The following is a 7,133-nucleotide window of genomic DNA, read 5'->3' as shown; positions in this document are numbered from 1 at the left end:
CACTTTTTTCTTCCTTTGTTCCTTCCCAGGTAACATATATAAATGGGAAGAGAGGTAAAGGCATCTACTACCTTTTCCTCTTCTCTATCAAAAATTGGCTTCTTTAATAACATATTTTGATCTTTCTATATGCCATAATCATTACGATATACTAACTTTCCAAGAAAATTTTAAATGCAAAATTATAATATATTTCAAATCCCATTTTTATTTATTTAGGGGGAAATAATGATAATTAGACCATGAGACCAAAGTATTTGATATAAAATTTTTGTATCTTTACTCATTATAAAAACATTAAAATAATAATTGTGGGGTTATGTAAGTTTTCCATTAAGGATGTATTTCTAGAAACAATAGATGCATATAGCAAAGTGGCAGGCTACAAAATTAATGCAAAAAAATCAATGGCCTTCTTATACACAAATAATACAGAAGAAATAGGCATTAAAATCCCATTTCACAATAGTACCACAGAAATTTAAATACCTTGGTGTCAACTTCACTAAAAAAGTGAAGGACATATAGAAAGAAAACTATAAAAGATTGCTTTAAGAAATAAAAGAGACATAAGGACCATGATTCGTATCCAGGCATCTCATATGGTACCCTGAGACTGCCAGGATTGATTTCTGTACATAGAGCCAGAATTAACCCCTTAGTGCTGCCAGGTGTGATCCCCCCCAAAATAGAAATAAAAGAGAACACAAAAAAGGTCTGCTAAAGTTTTTAAGGAAAGTACTTTCAAACAAAAAAAGAAAGAAAAGAAAAAGAATATTCATCTTTGCCTATGCTCAGCAGGTTACCTAATATCTAAACACTTTGGCTCTGTAGTAATTATAATTCTTACCAGTCAGGCTGAGTCTTCCCTCCTAGCAGTGGGAGGGAGGGAGGGAGGGAAGGAGAAAGGGAGGGAGGAAGGAAGGAACGAATAATCGACGGAAGGAAGGAAGGAAGGAAGGAAGGAAGGAAGGAAGGAAGGAAGGAAGGAAGGAAGGAAGGAAGGAAGGTTTTGTTATTGTTGTTTGCTTTTTTTTCCTCGTGGTTTTGTGTGTGTGTCTGTGTGTGTGTGTGTGTGCTTTGTTTTGTTTTTATTTCAGGACCATGGTTATTGTGTCGTTGTTGTCTTTATTGCTGTGATGCTTTACGAGTTTTTAGATTTTTTTGTGTTGTTGTTAAGTTTTTCTACCTTTTTTCTTTTCTTCTCTTAAATAGATATATATCTTTTTATGGAACGCTTCACGAATTTGCGTGTCATCCTTGCGCAGGGGCTATGCTAATCTTCTCTGTATCGTTCCAATTTTAGTATATGTGCTGCTGAAGCGAGCACTTAAATAGATATTTATAGCCTCTGAAGGTCTCCTCCCATTTTTTGCTTGTTTGATTTTGCACCATTTTATTTTTTTCCTTTTCTCTTCTTTCCTTCAAACAGAACCACATAAATTGAAGCATCTTTTTCCGCCTCCCTAATTGAGGGGGGTATAATGGAGGGTACGAAGACCAAACTTTTGTAAGAACATAAAGTAGAAATAAAAAAATGACCAGACTTAAACACCAAATCCAAAACCAACGACAACAGAATCGATACCCAATCTTCAACAAGCTAGACACAGTGGGGATCACATATATCAGCAGGCTGGGGGGTAAAGGAGGGGGATATGGGATGCATGCTGGGAACAGGGGTGTAGAGAGGACAACATTGGTGGTGGGAATGCTCCTGATTCAATGTTGCTATGTACCTAAAATATTACTGTGAAAGATTTGTAATTCACATTGGTCAAAATAAAAATTTAAAATAAACAAACAAAAAAATCAACAAAACAAAACAAAAAAGTAACTTAACTTCATAAATATATGTTAGTGGATTTGTTTGAATCTGTACTTCTGTTAAAATGTTTATTTTATTCTTTCCTTCTTATTCTTATATTTTATTCTTTTATTCTTTTATTTTTTGTTTTGTTTTTTGGGGCCACACCCGGTAACGCTCAGGGGTTACTCCTGGCTACGTGTTCAGAAGTTGCTCCTGGCTTGTGGGACCATATGGGACATTGGGGGATCGAACAATGGTCCGTCCAAGGCTAGTGCAGGCAAGGCAGGCACCTTACCTTTAGTGCCACCGCCCGGCCCTCTTTTATTATTTTTAATCAAAGGTTTTTACTAGTATATCTAACTTGTCTAGAAACCTTTCACTTGTAATATGTTATGAGTTAATTTCATAAAACTAACATTTACTTGAAGGTTCAATCTGAGAAATTTTGAATTCATTGTATTGTGTATTATAATAATTAACCCATCATGAATTATAAATTTCAGTTCATATTAAATGGGAATAGCATGTAAGTTTTTATAATGCATAAAGCATTATAATTTCTTTGATGATATTTTAAAGATACACTTGATTGCTTTCACCTCTTTTTTCACATTTGTACATGTCATTTATTCTGATGACTTTTATTTAAATTATTTGTAGAGTCTATGAATATATGAGACATGCAGTAATAGAGAAAATCCTGAAATGATACAATTCTCTTAGGAAACAGAGGAAGAGAAAAGGAGGAATTAGACTTGGAATAGGCTTGATAAGCACTTCATAATTCAAAAGAGAAAAGACATATCAATTTTCATAGATTTGTTCCTTTCATCCTTTGGAACTTATTATTATTGCCTTTACCAATAAGTCATCACACAGTTATACAAGTATTTCTCTATCATATAATTGTTACCACAGGAATTTGAAGTCTTTGCGAACTGGGAGAGAATGGTCTGAACTGGGAGAGTAATGTCTATATTCCAGCCCATAGAACTGTGCCTGTCACATAAAGGTTATTTTCACAAAAGTTGTTAGAGCAAATAAGGACTCAGCAAAGAAGCACAGCCTGGCATATAATAGTTAGTATATTCACATTTTTTTCTGAGTTGGTTCTAGTATTTTTTCTGGAGGTAAAAATGAATAGGCCATCTACCTCTCAGGCAGCAAAGTTTGTTCAAGTTTGTTTTTCATAGCTACATTATTATATTTTTAAGGTTTACATTTAAAGTGCTTACTCTAATTTATAAATATATAAATTTATTATATATATTAATATATACATATATAAACTAACAATAAAATGGCAAAAAAAGGGTGAACATGGCAATGATAGAGCTTTTCACAAAGAAATGGTTTTAATTGCTGATGGAAACTAACAGTGATTTCCTATATATTATTGAAGATATAATCCTCCCAAAATTTCCATCAATTTCAGTATTTTCAAGAGAAAGTTCGATGTATTGTCTTTGTCCTAGAAATTTACACACAGCAGAAGTATGGCTAAATATGAACCTCACAATCTTTTGCCAACAATGGTTGTGTAGCATTGTTGTGCTACTGTGCCAATATTATAATAACTACAAAATCCCCCAAAAGTATACTGTATAGTAAACTGCATACCCCAAAGGATTCCCACCAAAACATATAACTTAAAAATACAAAAAGAAAACAACATGTAATCAGAATGCCAATAAGATGGTGAAGAAATAAAGAGCAAACATCTTTGAGAAGTCAGACTGTACAAAAGTTAAAGTAGTCACAATACTATTTCATTGCCTTTTCCATATGGCTGAAAAGCCAAGATTCCTATCTTAGTTCAAAGGTTAAGTAATTAAAGAATGAATTCAATCCTTACAAATTGGACAATAGTTTTGTAATTTATCTTTCATTTAAGATATTCCTGGGAGATTGTCAATTAAAAATAAATATAGAAACAGAAAGAAAATGAAGTACAGTTTCAGGTCATCAGGACTCTTGAAAATTACAAACTTCAACACTGAATTATAGTGATATTATAATGATAGTACCTTCAAACACTTATCAGTATGGGAGAAAAATTCCTTTAAGGCAGCTAGCACAAATATACAAAATTACCAAATTTATATAGAGACTATAATATAATGTCTAGAACACAGTAACATGTCAAATGGGCACTTGATCAGCATTTGATTAAAACATATTGGTTTACATACAAATTAAAGAAAGGTGATGAAATATGTTTACATATATACATACAAATATTAATTAAGATAATACCAAGTATGATCCTGGAGGAAAGTACTAATTTTAAGGATTCAGTGAGGGTCAGCAAAGTTTAAAGAAATAAAATAAATAAAAAAATCAAGAACTTCTGGAGGATACAAAGACTAAAATGAAGAACATAAAGTGTGGACTTTACAGCATATTAATTTTATAAGCATTTCTGGAGGTTCTTTTCTGGCTCTGTACTCACATGTGGCCTGTGGCAGTTCTTAATGGACCATATTCCATGGCCAGGGATTAAACCAGGATTAGTAGCATGCAAGGGAGGTCTTTTAAACTCTGTACTACCTCTTTGGCCCCTCTAAAATCTGTTTAATATTGCTTTAAAACTTTAATTTTAAGACTAGTTATATAAAGGTATCAAGAATAAATATAAAAGGGAAAACTATCCAAAGAGAAAATGGTAAAGGAAAAATAAGTTTATAAAAATAAAGGAAAAAAATATAAATTATAAAATACATTTAATCAATCAGAAAACTTGGAAGAGAAAATGAAATTATAAAAAAAGTCTATTATCCTAGGCTTTGTCCTAGGATCGGTGCAAACACCAAGACCACCAATTACAGATGACTGATTAAAACAACAGTGTTGGAACAGAACTTCTAAAACCATAAAGACTCTATCCTAAACTCCATCTTATGACCTTTGCAAATACCAAGATCTCTAGCTACAGAGGCCTGATTTATCATCCATGACCGAGCAGAAAGTTTCCAGACACCACAAAAAGACCTAGGGTAGAGTAAAGGAGTATGTACAGAGCTTGTAGTTATTCCCATGACAGTATGCTTCAAAGGCAGAGAAACCCTGTATGTCTTAGACCAAGGGATTTCCCTTTCTAATATCCCCAGTATTTGCTGTGCCTTTGCAAAAGAGGGAAAAAAGGAAGCACATTTTTCCCTTTTTCTTTTTTTTTCATTTTATTTCAGGCTCCAGATTATTGCTTGGTTTTGCCTGTATTGCAGTGGTGTTTCTTGAACTTTTTTTGTCATTTTAGTTGTTTTAGTTAGTTTTTTGTTTTTTTGTTTTGTTTTGTTTTCTTGTTTGTCTATTCTGTTTTGTTAAACTTTTTGTCTTTTTGTGATGTTTTTCTTCCTTATGTCCTCTCTTCTCTTAAATTGATATTTTATAACCCTCAAAATAGACCCATCCTGGTTTATTTACTTATTTATTTTGTTAGTTTGTTTTTGCATTTAGGGGGGTTCTTGTTTGTTTGTTTTATTTTTCCTTTTTCTTTTTCTTTCTCTAAAACAGAACCACATAACTTGAATCATCTTGTTCTGTCATATAAATTGAGGGGGAAAAAATCTATGGTACCAAGACCAAACATTTGTATGAACATTTAGTAGAAAAAAAGGATCAGTTTTAAATAGCAAATCCAAAGCCAGTGACAACAGAATCAATATCCATTCTACAACATATAGACACAGACGGAAACACTTATACTAGCAACCTGAAGGCCAAGGAGAGGGATATGGGATGCATGCTGGGAACCAAGTTGGAGGGAGGACAATATTGGTGGTGGGAATGCCCTGGGTTCAATGCCACTATATACCTAAAATATTACTGTGAAAGATTTGTAATCCACTTTGGTCACAATAAAAATTATTTAAAAAAAGAAGTCTACCCAGAGAGATAGTACAGCGGTGTTTGCCTTGCAAACAGCCGATCCAAGACCAAAGGAGGTTGGTTCGAATCCCGGTGTCCCATATGGTCCCCCGTGCCTGCCAGGAGCTATTTCTGAGCAGGCAGCCAGGAGTACCCCCTGAGCAATACCGGATGTCGCCCAAAAGCCAAAAAAATGTCTAGATTTTTCTAAACCAGAAGAATATATTACTACATAATGTTTATTATTATACAGTACTATTACTATATTAATTATGTTATTATGTATGACTAATGATATAATTTTCAATATGCTATATTGGTAATATATTAATAAAACAATTGATATTAATGTTTTACTATTTATATTTTACATTATATTGCATAAATATATAATATTTCTAACATATTTAAGAATCCTAATTAAGACCAGAGTGATAGTACAGCACATATAGCACTTGTCTTATATGTAGCCTACACAGGTTTGACCCAAAGACACCACATATAATCACCAAGCACTGCCAAGTGATCCTTATGTACAGTCAAGAGTAAGCCCTGAGTACTACTGGATGCTCATTTTGAGCCCGTCACCTTACAAAAACAAAACAAAAAAAAAACATAAAAAACCTAGTGTGTAGGATGAATATCTCAATGGAACAGTTCAAATATCTGGTAAGCTGAAGTCCCTCAGTTTGATCCTCAGCACCACATGCTCTCCCACTACCACAGCCAGCGTTGGCCCTGGTGCCCCAAGGCTGCTGGGCAAAGCTTACCACATTGGTAGCCCAAGCACTGCATAATGCTGAACCTAGCATTTCTGGGATTGTTACATATGCTCTTTAACTCGACTACAGAGACTCCAATTTAAAATATGGGGGGGGTTGCTGAGCAATTCTACGCCAGGTAGGGAATATTCCTTGCCTGTAGCTTACCCTGTTTAATTTTCTGCATCCCATGTTGTCTCCCAAGAATCAGTAGGAGTAATTGTTGAGTGCTGAGCCAAAAAGAATCCATGAGTGAGCATCACCAGATGTGGCCCAAAACAAAACAAATATATAAACAATTTAATTCTCATAATGATGGATGGGAGGAGGTAAATGGGGGCATTAGTGATGGTTTTGTTGCACTGGTGAAGGGAGTATTTCTTTATATGACTGACACCCAACTACAATCATGTCTGTAACATGGTGCTTAAATATACTTTTTTAAAAATCTTGGGATTGTGCTTCTAAATGATTGTAATATGTTTCAAATTTCTGTGTCTTAATTACAAAATAAACAGATTCATTTCTTATCAAGAAATAATTCGCATATTGAACAAGACCAAAAGCAAATAGTCATATTTGTCTGCAAATAAAATGATAATATGTAAATCAATACTCAAAATGTTAATCTAGAAAAGGGATAACTAGCTATAATAAAAAATGAGCTAACAAGCGTCTAACAATGGAAAATTGTA

General features: G+C 33.7%; 1 non-coding gene across 1 annotated transcript; it reads right to left on the bottom strand.

The window, feature by feature from the left end:
• Positions 1–1,223: 1,223 nt before the first annotated feature.
• LOC126000230 (U6 spliceosomal RNA) lies at positions 1,224–1,330 on the bottom strand. The gene has a single exon (XR_007492587.1). It is a non-coding gene; the product is annotated as a U6 spliceosomal RNA (small nuclear RNA).
• Between the last annotated feature and the right edge of the window lie 5,803 nt (positions 1,331–7,133).

This window comes from Suncus etruscus, chromosome X (assembly GCF_024139225.1).
Source record: "Suncus etruscus isolate mSunEtr1 chromosome X, mSunEtr1.pri.cur, whole genome shotgun sequence".
Classification (NCBI taxonomy): Eukaryota; Metazoa; Chordata; class Mammalia; order Eulipotyphla; family Soricidae; genus Suncus; species Suncus etruscus.
Note: the sequence above shows the minus strand (reverse complement) of the source record. Positions and strands in the feature narration are given on the sequence as shown.